The sequence below is a fragment of the Anolis sagrei genome, chromosome 3 (genome assembly GCF_037176765.1).
Source record: "Anolis sagrei isolate rAnoSag1 chromosome 3, rAnoSag1.mat, whole genome shotgun sequence".
NCBI lineage: Eukaryota > Metazoa > Chordata > Lepidosauria > Squamata > Dactyloidae > Anolis > Anolis sagrei.
This window is the reverse complement of record NC_090023.1, coordinates 117081547-117101285: the sequence shown is the minus strand read 5'-3', so window position 1 is coordinate 117101285 and position 19739 is coordinate 117081547. Positions and strand designations below refer to the sequence as shown.

Genomic DNA, 19739 nt, shown 5'->3' with positions numbered 1-19739 from the left:
TTGAAATAACTACAGACTTCTAGGCTTCCTTGAGTTCGATGGGATTTATTCACAGAGAAGTGGGAGCCTTCCAATAGTGGCATGTAAATCTTAGGAAAAGATGTTGAAGTATCTACTATATATACTTTTCTATAAATTGAAAAAAATGTGCCACAGAATTGACCCCAAAATTCTGGGTCACTTATTCGTAGGCATAAATCGGCCCAAAATATTGTTCTGACCTTAGGAAATGTGAGATGGCCAAAAATCATGGTGGGAAGGGTTCCAAAGGGGTTTACCTTGTGTCAGCATTTTTTTAAACCAATAATGTATTTATGCAGATCTCCACCTATGTGAGTGAGTGAGCCAGAAAGCGTGCACACCCTCCTGATTGGGGAGAGGGGTGAGATCGGGCAAGAAAGATGGAGTGAGGGCACATTCCACACTTTGGATGGGAAGGTGATTGGATGAGAATGACAGGGAGAGTGTGTGCATCCACATCTCCCTCATCAGCCATCAGCCATTCTTTTGCTCATTCAGATGGGAAGATGAACAAACATGGAAGGCAGAAGGAGGGTACATGCATTCATTAGCTTAATTATGCATTTGATAACACAATCACACTCACCTGCTCACACAGTCACACTCACTGAAGCTGACACAAGTTAAACCATTTTGGGACCCTTCCCGCCATGATCATTGATCTCCCATCTATACATACATTTGTTGGTTCTGAAAGGGATGCCTCAATTTCAGAAACCCTGCTAGCCTTTGATAATCTGCACTGAATGGAACACACACACAAATGGTGAAACACACAAAACTTGCTGGACTCACCAATCTGTCCACTTAGCTTCCCTCCAATTCCATCTGGATCCTGACATAGGTGTAAAAAATAGTCTTTTCTAAAACTCAAGACAAAAAGTGTGTTTCCTAAAAATGCTATTAACACCTAAAAGAAGCATTTCCATTGTGATATTGGTTAAACATCATGCACTTCTAAAGCACTTGAAGTGGAGTGAGTACATTTTTGGGCTCTATGTAGACAACCTCTTAGCAATCTATTGTGTCATGACTATATTCACCATTTGATCAAGATGGAGAAAATCCAGCTACAACTTCCCCTTTGATTTATATTTACAAATGGGTGTTTGTTGTCAACAAATGAATGAAATCCACTATAAAAAGTTGATCCACTTAATCGTCTGTCATGTTATCCAGATAACCTTCTTTTGAACAGAACTTTTCTTTCATTGCAGTATTTAACAAAATCCAATGCACGGTTTTGGAACAGAGATTTAGGATCGGGTTGCAAATACCCTTTCCGCTTTAATCAGGCATCATAATCATTGCGTTCTTTGATGTGCCATAAAATTGATTGGCCAATTGTTTGTATTGCTTGAACCATTTCTATTGCTGAATCTATACATGGAAAAATATATTAAGTTTAATATGAATTGCTTTATATATTGTGATGCAGTACTCTTGAGCTAACACCTTTTTTCTTTGTTCACACTATTTCCTCTTTCTCTCCCCAAGCATTCTTCCATAAAGTGAAACTTAAGGAGATGCATAACCCAATTATTAGAATTTTCATCATGTATTTTTTCCACTTCCTAATTGAGGACAAACGCATCAGGTTTAATGAAGTATACCAAGAATTGGTATATATTCGAGTTGTGTCTTTCTGCTTAGGGATATGGGAGAGTGGCGTTAAAGGTTATAACCGTGGGTTCCGTTCCTCATCCCGGGGAAGTTTTAAATCATTTCTTGAGAGTTGCACCGCTCCTCCTTGTCACTTCTCCATCAGCTCTCAGTCCATTTAATCCAGGCCTCTCAGCTGTGTGGCTCCGGCTCCTGTTGTGAGTGATCGGCCTGCTTGAGTGCTCTCAGCTTCTCCTGTCACATCACATTTGCATAAAAGAGGACAGATAACCAAATTTGAGCACACAAATGAAAACGTTAAGCGCTGAACCTGTCACAGTTGTTGTTCAACTAATTGTGAAAAATTTGATTTGCTGCCTTTTCGCTGTTTATCATGCAGACCCCCTTCTCAAATTCTCCACGGCTTCATGCAACTGTACGGGTACCTTTTTAAACTGTCTGCACAAGCTGCCCACCCTGGGGATTACTTACCTCTCCTACCAGCTTTTAATGTTGCCTCATCTACTTGACTAAATTAGGCCACCTTGGCAAACAAACACATAATTAAAAACCTGGTAAGACAACTGCCGTCATATCCCCTAAATTGATTTTTTTTTCCAGTTGTGAGCTGGGTGGGATTGCTATTTCTTCCCTCTCATTCTATGTGCCCTATGTGCTAGAATGTATTGCTAAAGTTACTAATTAAATCCACTGCTAATTTAAACAAACAGCCTGGCATTTTAGATTAATATTCTGAGAAATTTTATTACCATATAGATATAAAATATTTTAATATTTCTGGTTGCCTGTCTCAAAATATCTTTTTTTTTAAGAAAAAAAAAACATTTTAGGTGAGGGAATTAATTTCTAACCTTTGGCTTAATGGTCTTATTGTACTGGATTCCTGACCCATGCATGTGATCAAAATAGGAAAAAACCTTGGGAAAAGGCAGAGACCCATCTGGCCACATTTGGGTGGATGGGGTGACATGCGGGAATCAGTCAAAATTGCTTTCTCCATTCCACCAGTTCTGCATTCTAATTCTCCTTTCCAAATCTGTAAGCAGATTCCTTGCAAAATTCCTTAATTTTCTGAGGATTTCACCATGGGTGTGTCACATATGACAAGAAACAGTTGTGCAACCTTTCTGTTGACTGCGAAGAAAGAGAGAGAATCCTCCTTCCACCCAAGACTGTGTTTCTCAGAAGGTTCTAGGGATACTATTTGTGAGTGCATTAAAACAGAAGGTAAAGAACTTTTTCAGCTGGTCCTTCAGAACACACCCACACTGTCACTCTTTAGATTACGATGTTAGGGTGTCCCCACATGTCCAGGCATCCAAATCTTAAAATTTAACGGTTAAACTAGTCCTACCTACTCCATTTTGCATCCCTCTATAGTGCCAGCAGTAACAGATGCATAATATAGACATCTGTATGTGATGCCCCAGGTTATATGAATTGTTCCTACTTGTGGCATTCCAATATTACATGTTATGTATTCTGTGTAAACGGATCTCCCCCTTACTTAGAGGGTCTATCGTGAATAAAAGCTCTGAGGTATTTTTAACTGATAGACTGTTTTATCTTATAAATATATATAAAGAGTTGGCAAAAACCTAACAGCAACTTATGAAGGGCAGCTATAGAAGTGTGTGTATCCCTCACCTGATTTCTTAATATGTTGTTATTTAAACAGTTGCCTTAAAAATTACTGAAAAACATGTTTCTTTAAAATTTAGGTTTTTTGTATTTAAAATTTTATATCTGAGGATCTTTGGATGACATACAATACATTCGGTTCAGTACTGTTTAAAATAGTATTGCTCTGTTGATTGTTTCAGAATCCACAGTAATTAAACTCTTCCATTGATAAGTTCATGCAAGTTTAAACTAAAAGCATATCTCTTATAATCCATGTGGTTTCATCATGTGGGAAGGAAGAGAAACACAATGTTTCTGTATGTGATTTTTGTTAAAAGAGCAAGTTATAAAGAATAGTGTTTGAATAGGTATCAACTGTTTTTTCTTTGTACAATCAGCCTTTTGTACCCATGGATTCTACTTTCATGGATTCCACCATCCACAGCTTGCAAAAAATATTTAAAAATTCCCCAAATCAAACCATTTTATAAAGTGACACTGTTTTACTACACCATTGTATATAATGGGACTTGGGAAGCCACACATTTTGGTATTAACGTGTGTCTGTATGCTTGTGGAGGTGTCCTGGAACCAAACTCCACCAAAGCCTCCTGTTTCTATGATATTGAACAGCTTCTATTTGGACAGACTGCTTTTGATATCTTCTATTTCTTTTTTTCAGGCTCTAATTTGGTTTTGATGTGAGATTATTGTAATTTTCACTATTGTTAACCGTACTATTATTGTATAAATCAAACAGCACTTCAGTAGTACTAAGATAATGACTGATCTGATATTTTAACACAAGTATATTGCCTCAGAAGTAAAAGAATGAGATAATTTAGACAGTTTACATTGGTTTATTGTCTCATTTTAATGCTTCCCGAGCTTGTAAATAATGATCTGAGTTCACTTTTAGAGGATTCTCTGGTATTCTTTTTTCTTGCCCAGATTTTGAAATTGCTTCATGGAATGTTTGGACAAAGCTGACATAAAATATGTGCAAAGTCTAACAATCCATTTAATTTTTGAACAAATATTAGTGGGAAACTGTTTTGTGCAGTTCCCCTAGGTCTCAAATGTACAGCTCCTTTTTATCCTCCTATTAGACATCTATTGACATTTGATTAACAGCAGTCCTCTCTCCTGCTTCCATTAGTACCTCTGTGTATTGTGCAGGGATTTTTCTCATTTTCCCTTGCCTACCTGGGCAAATAACCTCTTTCCCCAATGCTTGCTCTCCCTCTGTCTATTGAAACTAGCAAGCATCTCCTATGTGCTTTGATTTGTGACGGTCATGCATCTCTTGTTGGAAATCTATTCCCCTGCAAGAAGTTGACTTTCGTCTAACTAGGGGAATTTAGGGGCAGGGCTTTCTTACCCTCTTCCTTACTCAACTCCTAGTCATAATTTCTTACTGTAACACCTTTTGTAGAAGCTTATCCCAAGAGATCAGACATGAATCGCAAACAGTAAGATTTTTCTTTTTGACTTCGGATCATTGTAGGGCCAGCCCAAGATAGTTGGGTACCTGAAGCAAAATGTACAGTCATCCATGACATCATGGGTCAATGAGAAATGAAGACCCTGTCTCCCAGGAAGATTATTCATGACCCCGTGAGCGTATCCTATCACCACAAGAGCAATTGTAGAGAAGTTGCTTCTCTTCACCACTCCCAACACATGAAAAAGCAAACGTAACTGAAATTACCAATTGCCCTAGGATCATAAAGCCAAAAGATACACACTTTGGGCCTCCTTTAAAGGAGGAAGGGCTCTGGATTTGGGATTGCTAGTGTCAGACAGACAGAATATGTAACACTGTGTACAAGAGTGAATTAAAGTGGTTTGGGACTCTGAAGCAGTTTAAAAAACAAGGTGCCCACTTTGCACATGGGTGAGTTCTCCCTTTGGAGAGTTGGGTAGAGTCAATAGACATAGCCCTTTGGGCTGACGAAAAGTCAACAGCTCCCTTCTTGAGATCACTTCTATCTTGGCAATCCAAAGTGTCATCGGCAGCATTGGACTCTTATCTGCTGAGTGCCATGGGGCTCTACTATTGATAGAAGGCCAAAAATTTAAAACCACACCATACATGATAGTTACTTCATTAATTTTCTCTTTGTTGTATCCTTACTCCGTAATTGTCAAATAGGAATCAATTGTAGCTATAGATTTGGGCAACGTGTCAACAAGGCTGAAAGGGAATTATAAAAAATCAGGATGGAGGTCTCCTTGATACAGAATACCTGGACAATTGTGACTATTTACCAATTTGCTTCCATTTCCCTTCCTCCCTTACATGGGATTTCTGGGTGGTAGTTCCCTGGTGGAGTGCTAGCGTATCAACATTTTGGCCACTGGGGATTCTGAGAACAGTAGTCCATTAAGGTACATTTTCCCAAGCTTTGTGAAATTCCCCCTTCGGATCTCACTATTAAGAATTTGAGATAAACCACTATAAGCTCAAGTGCTTAAATTTGGCTACCTTAGTCCTGTTTTACTTGACCAGTGTTTTGGAAAAAAATCACATCATTGATATATTATGATGAAAATTTCAATCGTGTCCATGTTTGTATTTGCTGCTGGGATGGGAGTCATAAAATGGTAATTAGCGTTTCTACAGATCGTTGGTTAAAATGATTTAACAAGCCCTTCCACAAAGTCATAAAAGCTTCTAGAATAATTACAGCATTTTGTTCAACGTTAAGAATAATGAGATTATACAAAACAGATGTCATTGGTCAGGCTGCTTAGACAGCCGTATGGTTCCTCTAGAACTTGTTGAAAAATGCAAATCATTATCAGATCACTATTACATAATGTCCATATTATATGTATAACAGAATAACAAACATGAAAATAACTTAAAATGCAATAGGAGAATATGCTACCTTGATTCTTGAGGCTCCCAAACTGAAAAGAATATATAATAAATAGTCATTTTCCCCATTGTTCTTGCCAACTAGATGCCATGCCTGCAATAGTGTTATAAAAGTTGATTTCTCCCTCCATATATGGTTGATCAAAAGGAAAGTAAGAGGAGAAAGAAGGAGTGGAGAAATGTCTGGATCATGGGAAAATTGATTTACATCAAGGGATTCTGAAGGGTTATGACTGACTTTAGCCTTCCCCAATTCGGCATTTTTCAAACATGGTAGACTGCAACCCAATCATCCACAGGTAGTGTGTCCATGGTTGGGAATAATGGGGGTTATAGAAAATATCATGTTGGAGAAAAAAACAAGCCCGTTAAATCAAATTTAAAGCTGTGATCTAACTACTATACATTTAGACAAGTGCTCCAACATGTGGTTTTAAGATTAATTTTTGTCTAATCCTTAAGACTCAATCTAATTTAGTTACATCTATCAGGAAAGGGCCAGATAATTCATTGGTGGTCCATTGAGTGGATGTATTTATTTACTATATCTATATACCGCTTTTCTCACCACGGGGGGGGGGGGGGGGGGGGGACTCAAAACGATATACATCAAATAATGGCAAAATTCAATGGCAGCATACATTCAATCAAAGCATATAACTAAAACAATGACATATAACTATAAATTAAAACAATTAAACATAAATATAAGTAACATTTAGACAATTTAAAACAGAGCATTAAAACATCTTAATATTAACATTTAAAATCATGTGATCCAAAATCATAGTCTGAAGCCATTCTGGTTGTCAAATTGCACTTATTTCTTATTCATTCCTTGTGCTGCATTACTTACTGCCCAAAGGCTTGGTCCCATAGCAATGTCTTTACGTTCTTCCTGAAGGCCAGGAGGGAAGGGGCCAATCTAATTTCACTGAAGAGGGAATTCCAGAGCCAAGAGGCCACCACTGAAAAGGCCTTGTTTCTCGTCCCCACTAACCGCACCTGTGAAGGAGGTGGGATCGAGAGCAGAGCCTCTCCAGAAGATCTTAAATTGTTCATAGAGGGAGATGCGTTGGGACAGGTCAGCTAGATCAGCTTTATATGAGCCTAGAAATTTGATTTTGCCCAAGTATGGGTATTGGGAAACCCTAAATATATTGGTGGGATTTCAGCTCCTAGCAGCCATCCCCATAATAGCCCATGATGAAGAAGGCTGGGAGTTGCAGCTCATACAGTTCTAACCTTTGATTTAGGCCTTGGTTGCAGTAATTAAGAGAAATAATCAGGCATTATTTCACAAAATAAAAATAGGTGTATCCATTGTAGATCCAAAACCTTTGTGCTTTGGCTCCTTGTTGGCTTCAGTTTGCTTAGCCTTAAGACTTTCTTTAAAGGCTAGCCGGTTTCAGTGGAGATGGCATGTGAATAGGGATAAAGAGACCAATTAACCAATTTTTCTTGTCTGTTCCCTCATACCCAGACACGTTTGGTACAATCCCCAGTTTTGATGTATTATTTTAATTAATCCAAGTCTCTTTGATTTCTGGGGGGAGAAGAAGCAGGTTAGCAAATGTAACAATGCTCGAGAGTTTCTTTATCGTAAAAGACACATAATTTCAACCATTTAATAAGGTAGATTTATTCTGGGTAGTTTAGTTTGCCCATGCACTCAAACAGCCCTCCCCAAAGACAACATTAAAAATGTGATTAGTTAGCTGCCATCAATAACACAAAATAGAAAAACACTCTCTGAAGGGACAGCTTTGTGGAGGGCACTGCACAGTGTGTAGTAAAAATATATGGCCTAATAAGTTTACATTTGCAGGCTCATTTGTTAAAACTCTTGAATTTCTAATTTGTGTCTGCAAGATAAATGGATGGCGCCTCAGTAAAGTGTGAGATTAATACTGATAGATGGGGATTCAGTTTTTTGCTAGGCTCTTACTTCCTCCAGCCCAGTAGGCTCTTTATGGGAGGAAACTAAAGGTAAATAAAAGGGACGGGCATTATTTACATTGGTCAAGACCAATTACCTGGGATATTGTTCTTTGCAATTTTATAGTATTGATGTAGATGACCTCTATCTAATTATTGTTTTTGCATCAAAGCTTCGGGGAGTATAAGTCATATTTTTAAAAGACTGGCAACGATCAGCTGTTGGGCAGTTTTCTTTTTCAGGGAAATATGGAACCCTCTGCATGATATTTTGGGGAGAAGGATGGAAAGCAGTACAAGGGGAAAAAAGCATTTTTAAATATTGCAGTTGATCGTTCACTTATAACTGACTTTCCGTTTTCAGCATTAGGTAGAACCACATTTTAATTATTTTTTAAAGAAATCTTGTAAGTCTTAGTAGCCCATCCTTTCTGTAATGGGATTGCAGACACTGAAATTTCCCTTATTTCCCGGAGACCAACATAGCGACATAGACAAAGTTGCAATTTAGATCCTTCTTGGATTGTTTCTTATTACATCTACCAGAATAAGAATTCTGCTATTCTTAGACAACATTAGGGCCCACGGTGGTGCAGTGGATTAAACCGCTAAGCTGCAGAACTTGCTGACTGGAAGGTTGTTGGTTCGAATCCATGGGATGGGGATGAGCTCCTGTTGTTAGCCTCAGCTTCTCCCAACCTAGCAGTTCAAAAACATGCAAATGTGAGTGGATCAATTGGTACCACTTCGGCGGGAAGGTAACACCGCTCCATGCAGTCATGCTGGCCACATGACTTTGGAAGTGTCTATGGACAACACCGGCTCTTCAGCTTAGAAATGGAAATGAGCACTAAACCCCAGAGTCAGACATGACTGGACTTAATGTCAGGGGAAACTTTTACCTTTACCTTAGACAACATTGGAGGAAGTCTCATATACTTCTCGTCCTGCTGAAGTTTGAGTTGTACACACATTCACTTATCATCTGAGAGCAAAAAGAAAAATACATGGGACACATTACATACAAGCATGCAGCATGGCACCACAAATTTGAATTAATGTGCCATGCTTAACTTTCCCCTGCAAATCTTATTCCAAGCCTGCATCCCCAAGACATGGCAGCTGAAAAGGAGGATCAGAGGAGCTTCTCCTTTTATCTTCCATATAGAAAGAGTAAATCTTGAAATAAGAAGCAGCTTGGGTAAAAAGTTTAAAACCCCACCTGACTCCATATGTGGTGGTTCCTGTCCAGGTTAGGGCTGTGCATATATTGTTTCTTATTAAAAAATAATGAAGAAGAGTACTTTTAAACTGCCAGTTGTGTATTTGTGGTTATAGTAATTCACTGAAGAAAGTGAAATCAATAAATCAAAATTAAATATAATAATAGAATGCTAGAGTTGGAAGGGGACTTCTAGACCACCAACTCCAACATCCAGATCATTACAGGAACATCTGCTAGCCTCCTTAGCAGGTAGTTATCTAGACTATTTTTGAAGGAGAGAAGGAGACCCACAACCACCTTTCTAGGCAATTGGTTCCATTGTCAAACCACTCTCATTGGTAAGAAGTCTTTTCTAATGTTAAATTTAAATCTATCCCCCTGTATCTTAGCATTAGAGAACAGGCCTAGAAAATTAGGCAGGAATTAGTAAAATGAAATGTATTCTCTTACACCATATATTGTTGGTTTTTTTGGTTTTGTTTTTTTTGGGGGGGGGATCTCTTTATTCAAGGGTAGATGTCAAAACTATTTGTATTTATATTACATGTAATGTTAATAATAATGCAATATAATGGTATAGTACAATACAGTAATATATAATACTGATATTTTGCTATGCTAACAATATAATATATTGTATGTATGCAGAATATATCTTGTAAGCTGCTCTGAGTCCCCTTCGGGGTGAGAAGGGTGGCATATAGATGTCATAAATAAATAATAAATATCAGGAAAGTGAACTGAGATCTCATCTGTCTTTTGCTCTCCAAAAGTAGGTAATTTGCCATTATTCTTACACAGAGCATTAATGTTAAGTGTGTTTATGTTAGCCATATTTTCCTTTGAAATTACAGTCCAAATAGACCAGTGTTGCTGGGAGTTTTTTAAACAGGGATTATTAGAATATATATGTAAATTGAAGGGTTGGAATCTTCTATTGTTGATTATTTAAATTGATCAAGACCAAATTCATCTCACTTGTATAAATAAATTTTTCTTTTTCCTCCTTAAAACTGTTTTTAAAATATATATATATATATATATATCAATTTCTAGATTTTTATCTATTGAACACAACATAGTGTCTCTCCACAAGTGATAACCAAAGAGCACATTCTTCATCAGAGGAAAATGATCCAAAGGAGAACATTTGACAGACTAGATACAGAACAATTTGGCCTGAGACATTGGCCCCTAAACCATGTTTAAGGGAGGAAATAATATTTTATTCCCAGTGGGGGGAAAAAACTGTGATAGATAAGAATTTTTGTAGTTTGGAATTTATTCTGTGTGAAAATGTGGAAGTGTTCTAGGGTGTTGGGTTGCACAGAAAGTATTCCCCTATGCAGGAAACAATATTTCTGTGTAGAAAAGACTGTTTTATGTTTATTTTTCACAGAATAAACCCTAACCTGCAAATAGTCCTCAAATTGTGTCGATTTCTTGGGCATTCTCACAACACAGAGATAAAAAATGTTTGTTCTTATCCACAAAAACAACATTTGAAAAAGTTTGCATCCTTACTGCTCATCTACCAAGAACTCAAGGAAGGAAGAACTGTCTATTCCCAATAAGGTTTATATGAGACTCCGCTTTGGATTCTCCTGTTCTTCTCTAATCTTCATCCTCCAATTTTCCTTTCATTGCCTTTCTTGTGTGTATCTGCTCCTTTCTATTGTAATATGTATATGGAATGGCAGTTATCTGATTTATATCCAGCACACCTAGTTAATGTAGGTGCTTTAGGTACAATAACTTTCCATGTGTTACTGCTTTCTTTGCCTAAAGCTATTAATGGTCCACAGAGTGCTGAACTTGGACCATTGACTTATAGGCTCAAATTCAACTCCATCATTTACCTTCTCTATACAGGAATGTCCACACTCTTGACCTCAGTCCCTGCACCTATGAAAAATGGAAACAATTATAATGCAAAAGGTAGATAGTGAATGCCCTGTGATAAGGAGCAACTGGCAAAAAGCATGCAAGATCTGCACACGCAAGCTATTTGAGATGGTAGGTTCTTGGGGTAAGAATGGAAACCTATCCTGGTCCCATGAAACTTATGTACTGTCTCAAAAATTGTATAAATTCCTTATCAATTCCAAATATCAACCAGAATTCTGTGAAGATATTACACTAGTGCCAAAATGAATGCTCAGTTGGTTGTATTCTTTGAAGTATCCATTCAATAACTAGAACTGCCTTATGAAAAGTTTGGCCCTGAAGAAAAGATCCATTTCTGTTGCTTGAGGTTGTTGCTGTATTCTACCCGATGGTAGGTTGGCCCTGAAGCCAAGACACTATGATGCCATGCATAGAGAACATGGTTGCATGTGTACATCCTTTTCTTTGTGCAGTGTTATTCCTGTTTACTGCAACACTTGATCTAGTTGAATTCTTTCGTCTATGGGAAACACTGGAATAGGAAGAGTAACTCTGATAATGGTCCTAGAATAAATTAAAAAATATTCACAGAAGGAAAACTCCCAGAGCTATCAGCATCCTTGAAAATGTTTCTTTGGGGAATTGAGGGAATGCTCTGAACAATAAGGAATGGGATGCAACTGCAAGAGGGGACAGAAGACCCACTCAAGTTAACTTCTAGTCTGATTTGAGTGATTCCTCTTCTTTTCCCAGCAATTCAATTCACTCGAGTGAATTGAATTTGAGTGATTCCTCTTCTTTTCCCAGCAATTCAATTCACTCGAGGTACTTGAGATAGGACATAGAGAGCTGTAGTGGGAAAAGAGAGCATGGAATCTGCCTTCTGTGCCTTCTACTTTACCAAGTCATTGTAATTCAGGAGATTCTCCCACAGAAACTGTCTTTGTCAATGGCCTATGTATGTGAACATGAAGCATACAGGCACCATGTGGATTTCCCATATTAAAAATAACTAGACATAAATTGTTCAGGAGAAGCGCATCAGACATGGATAGTACCTAAAAATAAGGATGTTGTATTTATATAAAAAAGAACACCATCTAAACTAGCAACAGGAGTGTGACTTCTCATGAATGAACAAACTACATTAATTTCCATTTTAAACTTTACATTTGGAGGCTCAGTAGGGATCAAATGCATTCTTTAGTTTGACTTAAAGACTTAGTACCAATGAATCTTTTATTCGAGAGATAATGGTTACTAATTAAAGAGTTTTATTTTAAGCCTCCTCCAAAAATACTTCACTTTATCATCTCAAGAAACAATTACTTCCAGTAAGCATGTACTCCAGCAGTTTAGTACAAAGGGAAGGTTGTTCTCTAATGCACTCCTAAACTTTTGAGAAGGTATAAATGTTTGGCAATTAGTTTAAGCCCATCCATATTTCAAAATAGCATGTGAGCAAACTCAAGGCACATGGAATTTAGTTAAAGTTTTGGGAAACAACTAAAGGATGCAGCTGTAATTGTATTTTCCATTTTATTTTAAAAGGCAGATGCAATTGTGGAAGCTCTCAATTTATACTGTAGTGTAGGAAGGGATCCCAAAATCACCCACTTTCCTTGTAATTTGAATAAATTTATTAGGGTCCTTCCCTTTAGAAGACTAGAAAATAAGTTTGCTCTAACTGTTATATTAGTTTTAGTTGGCTGCCTTCACATCAACTTTGACTTATGGTGATCCTATAAATGAGACCTACAAGTCATCCTGTCGTCAACAGCACCACTCAGATATTGCGGACTCAGCACCATGGCTTTCCTTGGTTGAGTCTATCCATTAGGAAAATGCAAATCAATCTCTCAATTGAATTCAAACACTATTTTATCTAAGGTAATGTTGCAAACCTCTTCATATCTAGTAAATAATTATATCTAATGGGTTCGGTGAGGCTCATTCTTAATAAAAAAAAAAGTACAGGTTTGCAGTTCAATTGAATTATCAAATTCAGTTCTCTATCTGAATTCCAGTATTTGAAATCATCAGACATATGAAAAAGATATTATCTCTGATGGAACAAAGTTTACTAGTCAACTGTGTTTAGGGAGAAAGAGAAAGGTGTGGCTTTCTCCCATAGGAGACATGACTAAGAGGAGGATGGGACAAATGAACAAAGCTCAAAAGTATCAATCGATTGGTGGTGAAGTGACAGACTTACTTAGGCAATCCCTTGTTGTCTGAGTAAGATTGTTCTCCAGGTGTATGTGGTGGTGGGTACGTAGGTGACTGTGGAGCCCTATTCTTGACCTGCAAGTTCTCCTGCAGTGAGGGCATTGGTTTTCAGTTGGAAGGCAGTCCCGGTCGGGGTTGGCTTGATGCGCCTTCCTCTTGGCCCGTTTCTTTCACCCTCCATTCATGCCTCTTCAAATTCTACAGCACTACTAGTCACAGCTGACCTCCAGCTAGAGCACTCAAGGCCCAGGGCTCTACAATTCTTGGTGTCTATGCCACAGTTTTTAAGGTTGGCTTTGAGCCCATCTTTAAATTTATTTTCCTGTCCTCTAACATTCTGTTTTCCATTCTTGAGTTCGGAGTAGAGTAGCTGCTTTGGGAGATGGTGATCAGGCATTTGGACAACGTGGCCGGTCCAGCGGACTTGATGGTGGAGGACCATTGCTTCAGTGCTGGTGGTCTTTGCTTCTTCCAACATGCTGACATTTGTCTGCCTGTCTTCCTAAGAGATTTGCAGGATTTTTGAGAGGCAACGCTGATGGGATCATTCCAGGAGTTGCATGTGACATCTGTAGATAGTCCACGTTTCTCAGGCATATATCAGGGTTGGGAGGACAATAGCCTTATGATATTGGATTGTGGTTTGGACGATGAGACGACGCTGAATGGTTTTCGTAGTAATGACGATGTTTTTGTATAATTGCTGGATTGTGAATTGTTTTTATACTGTGTCTTGAATTTTGTTGCTCCTATGTTGTACACCACTGTGAGTCGCCCCCAGGCTGAGAACAGCGGTATATAAGCAAAGTAAATAAAATAAATAAATAAATAAATAAGCACCTTGGTATCCCTCAAACACTCTGCTTCATTTGAAAAAAATGCAGCATTCATAGAGCTCAGGCGGTGTTGTATTTCATTGTCAATGTTGACTTTTTGTGGAGAAGTGGCTGCCAAGGTAGTGGAAATGGTCAACATTTTCTAATGTTACACCATTAAGCTGTATTTCTGGCATTGCAGACAGATTGGCTGGTGCCTGCTGGAAGAGTACTTTGGTTTTCTTGATGTTCAATGACAGGCTGAGCTTCTCATATGCAAAGTTGTTTAGAGTGGCTTGTAGGTCTTCTTCTGAATGTACACAGATGGCATTGTCATCAGCATATTGGAGTTCTATAACAGATGTTGTTGCAACCTTGGTTTTAGCTTTCAGTCTGCTGAGGTTAAATAGTTTGTCATCTGTCTGATAGATGATTTCCACTCCAGTGGGAAGCTTCCCATCAACAGGATGAAGTATCATAGCGATGAAGATGGAAAATAAGGTTGAGGCAATAACACATCCCTGTTTGACACCTGATTCCACCTTAAATGGGTCACTTGGAGAGCCATTGCTGTCCAAGACTGTTGCCATCATGTCATCATCATGGAGGAGCCGCAGGATGTTCACAAATTTGTCAGGGCACCCGATTTTTTGGAGGATGGTCCAAAGAACACTTTGATTCACTATGTTGAATACCTTTGCAAGGTCAATGAATGCCGTGTACAGAGGTTGATTTTGTTCCCTGTATTTTTCTTGAAGCTGTCGTGCAATGATGGTGAAGCAACAGAACAGACAAGCCAAAGAAAGAACAGTCAGTTGTCCTCTGCAGGCACACAATTACTTGAGCAAGCATATTGTCCATGTTTTCAATGCCATGTCCACAAAAGTAATCTCTCATACATCTTCTTGATGATCTCTGAGGAACAGCTTCATGAAAACATCCACAAACATGTCCTTCATCCAGCAACACTTCATCTATTAAAGTGGTGTTTCACCGTTGATATGTTCCTGATGGCAATCCCATGACTGGTCATTTCTCTCACACACATAGAAACTGTTTCTTCTTTTGCAGCAATTCTTTCCTTTTCCTTTCACTTGCATTCATCTTTGCTATATTGTCCCAGATAGATGGTTCTGATGTCTCCTTCTCCCCTATACAAGGCAAGTGAATTGTCTCTGTGGAACTCCTGTGTCTGACCAGGTTCATCATTCATATCTCTGCCCCAGAGTGTGGTGGAGGCTCCTTCTTTTGAGGCTTTTAAGCAGAGGCCGTCAGGGGTGCTTTGAATGTGATTTCCCTGCTTCTTGGCAGGGGATTGGACCAGATGCCCACAAGGTCCCCTCCAGCTCTAGGATTCTATGTGTCTATGATCTATCTATGCACCCCAATTTATGTTAGGTGCATAGTACTGCCATTCTTCAGACTCACAACCACAGTAAGTAGGCAATGTTTCTTGTCTGACCACTTTCATCAATATATATTGCTCTTTGTATGTTGACAGTACTCATCTTATTCTTTACAATTCTGTAGTTTTAGCACATCTTGATATTTCCCACCAGTACTTCTTTAACTTGTGATCTTGTTTGGGTATCATTGTCTTTGGGATATAGACATTTTGTAATGGAGCATTCTGAGGTATCCCATATTTAAAATTGAAAAAAATGGGTTCCCTTGGTTGAATGTTGGAGTCTATTCTTGTGTAATAAAGAAAATGGGACATTTACTGTGCAAGGACTTGAAATCTACTTGTCTGTAGTAAAGACACAAGGACTATTTCCACACACGTGAAGATTTTTTTTCATCCTTCAAGAAAACAAATTATTTATTTTAAATGTGAATGTAACAATCCTTTGTTTTGTTGACATTTGTATTTGTGTGCATACATTGAGTGTCTATGTGTTTAGATACATTTGCATTTCTGCAATTAGTGGATTTTGGTCTCTTTAGTTTCCCATATTTAGCCTCAGTTCATAAGCATAGCATTTTGCCTTGGTTGGCAATTAGCGGTGCAAGTTGTACTTGTTTTTATTGTCTGTCCTCAATACAAGAGTAGTTCTGAGCCTAGTAGCAAGCACCTTAAGATTTCCATTAGAAGGTTCAAGTTGAGATTCTAAGTAAATTGAGAAAATATTAAAACAACAAGAGTGTTATTATTTTATATAAGGAACACCATTTTACTATGCTGTGGTCTTATGCAATCAAAGATTTTGTGCCCATGGGGGATCTTGGAACTAAACTCCAGTACATAATGAGGTTTCATTGTATTATAGGAATATAGATTAAGAAGGCTGTGGACTCCAGAAGTTGGTAGACTCCATTTCATGCCATTCATTCTCAGGCTGCTTAATAGCAAAAGTAAATGGGAGTGGAGGACCACATCTTCCCAACTGGTGGAAGTGTGGAAATCAAAAGCACTCTCGTGCTATTTCAAATGGTGATTGAAAAGCAAACATGTGATAAAAATGAAACTGATCACATGGGTTAAATGAAGTGCATGTTGAGCCAGGCCTTTGTCATGGAAATCTTAAAGTGCATGCTATTTCCTTCTGGGCCCAATTCAAAGTGGAGATTATAATCTATAAAGCTCTGCACAGTTCAGGTCCTGCATATTTATGCGACCACATCTCCCCTTATGAAGCTGTTCAGGCCTTACGGTCAGCTGGGGAGGACCTCCTCTGGATCCCTCCCCAATTGCAAGCAATGTTGGTGGGGATGAGGGAGAAGGCCTTCTCATTAGTGGCCCCTGACTATGGAACTACCTCCCCAGGGAGATTAGACAATTTACGCGGGACATTTAGGCAGGATTTGAAGACATGGCTGTTTAAACAGGCTTTTGGCAATTATTAGTCAACAAATGCGATAATTGTGTATTGTTGATTGCTTATTGGTTATTAATGGAACTGTGTAGTTAACTGTTTTGTATATTGATTACTGCTGTTTTTATTGTCTGCTGTTTGGAAACCGCTGTGAGTCGCCCTCGGGCTTGAGATACAGCGGTATACAAGAATAGTAAATAAATAAATAAATAAATAAATGAATGAATGTAAACAAGGCCTCTGCTTATATGGATAAATCTCATCCCGAGTAGTAGGCCCCTTTTAACTCAGGAATTACAGTGGTTCTAACTAATGTTTTAATGTTTTAGATTTTAATGCTAATTTTATTTATTTGTGTTTAGCTTATTTTGTTTGTTTTATATTGACTTAATGTGTTATTATTGTCTATTGTTTATTTATTTTTAATGTATTTTACTGTATTTATTAATGTTATGAGCCACCCTGAGTCCCTTGGGGAGATGGGGCAGGATACAAATAAAGTTTGTTATTATTATTATCATGTCAAAATCACATCTCTTTAAAACAAGATGGAAGCATAGTGCTAACGGCATCTATACATGAGACTTTGTGAACCATTGGGCCATTTCACATGACATATAGCAATGTTTCTCAACCTTCCTAATGCTGCAACCCCTTAATACAGTTCCTCATGTTGTGGCGACACCCCAAACATAAAAATTATTTTCATTGCTACTTCATAACTATAATTTTGCTACTGTTATGAATTGTAATGTAAATATCTGATATGCAGGATGGATTTTCATTCACCAGACCAAATTTGGCACAAATACCTGATACACCCAAATTTGAATACTGGTGGGGTTGGGGGTGGGGGGTGGGAGATTGATTTTGTCATTTTGGAGTTGTAGTTGCTGGGATTTATAGTTCACCTACAATCAAAGAGCATTCTGTACTCAACCAACAATGGAATTGAAACAAACTTAGCACACAGAACTCCCATGACCAACAGAAAATACAGGAAGGGTTTGGTGGGCATTGACCTTGAGTTTGGGAATTGTAGTTCACCTACATCCAGAGAGCACTGTGGACTCAAACAATGATGGATCTGCACCAAACTTGGCATGAATACTCAATATGCCCAAATGCAAACACTGGTGGAGTTTGGGGGAAACAGGCCTTGACATTTGGGAGTTGTAGTTGCTGGGATTTATAGTTCACCTACAATCAAAGAGCCTTCTGAACCCCATCAACAATAGAACTGGGCCAAACTTCCCACACAGAACCCCCATGACCAACAGAAAGTACTGTGTCTTCTGATGGTCTTTGGTGACCCCTCTGACACCCCTTCACAAGCCCTCCCGGTCCTGACCCCCAGGTTGAGAAACACTGACATATAGTGTTATGTTTCCACTTTAACTGCCATGTCAGCATCTAATGGAGTTCTGAGATTTGGAGTTGAAGGAGTGGTCTAGAATTCTGTGCTGGACAGCTCCTCTAGAGCTTCATCAAATTATAAAGAAAACAAAATATGCAGTTAAAATGACACCACAGTGGTCACACTGTGTCATGTGAAAGGGTCTTTGTCCATCTCAGAACACTTGGACACTCCCCAGTAAAAAGTAAATGAAGATGGCAGCAATAGTGAGATAACACAGGGTGTTTACAAATGGATGACAATATCACACAGATGACTACCAGCCTATAACATTTTAGTGAATGGTCCCTGGTGCTTCCACAATAAACCTTTGTCTGCAGTCAGCCATTATTTACTTATTTTATTGAGACTGGTTTTATATTAAAGTCTTTTTCCTTCTGCTGGGATAGAGAGGAACTGCTTTGAATGCCAGTCTATAAAAAGCAAACCTTTAGTAGATATGTAAGTCAATGAAATTAAGAAAGGAAAAAGACATATGTATCCAAAGTGCAGTGAATGTCAAAAGTTTATTAGTCTCCCCCTCCTCTCAGTTATGTGTTTTCTTTTTGTTTGGGGCTGGCTGCTTGAATCTCTCTTTTGCCAGCAGCAATTTGCCAGCAGTTTTTAACTTTTCCTTTTGTTATATGCTGTTTAATCAGGAGCTGTAAAAACCTCCCAATTAAGCTTTCTGAATAAAATATAAACATTTAAAAGCAGCTCTCTTGGAGTGCTACTGAAACAATGCACACAGGAGACTGTAGTGATGGGCATGCTCATGTGTCGAAAGTGCTGCCTAGCTCGCTTGGTAGGGTTATGCAGAGGAAACCGGGCCAAGGAAAGATATTAAAAAGAGTCACTACAGACTTCCCTTTAGAAATTATCTCTTTAGTTTCACCAGTGCCTCTTCTTCCCAATTTCTAGTCTTATATCTCAGCATTCCTTTAATCCAGTGTTTGAGAGGGGTCACCAAAGACCATCAAAAACCACATATTTCTGATGGTCATAGGAACCCTTTTGACAGAGAAGGCTGAAGATCTCTCCACCTGCCCTTCTCTTTCTTTTTAGTGTTGGTGAACTACAACTCGAAGAATTCAAAAACAGCCTCCACCCCGACATACCAGTATTCCATGTTGGCCATGTAGGTAGTGTGCCAAGCTTGGTGCAGATCCATTGTGGGCTGGATTCAGAGTGCTCTTTGATTGTAGGTTAACTATAAATCCCAGTAACTACAACTCCCAAATGTCTATTTTTGACAAACTCCACCAGTGTTCACATTTGGGGG

General features: G+C 38.5%; 1 long non-coding RNA gene across 1 annotated transcript in view; it reads right to left on the bottom strand.

The window, feature by feature from the left end:
* Window positions 1-1262: 1262 nt before the first annotated feature.
* The window catches only part of LOC132771466 (uncharacterized), a 71523-nt gene continuing 53046 nt past the window's right edge, over window positions 1263-19739 (bottom strand). Inside the window, exons 2-4 of the long non-coding RNA XR_009631073.2 lie at window positions 11174-11219; window positions 8998-9074; window positions 1263-1878 (exon numbers count right to left, since the gene is read on the bottom strand). This is a non-coding gene — a long non-coding RNA (uncharacterized lncRNA). The remainder of the gene's footprint in view (window positions 1879-8997; window positions 9075-11173; window positions 11220-19739) is intronic.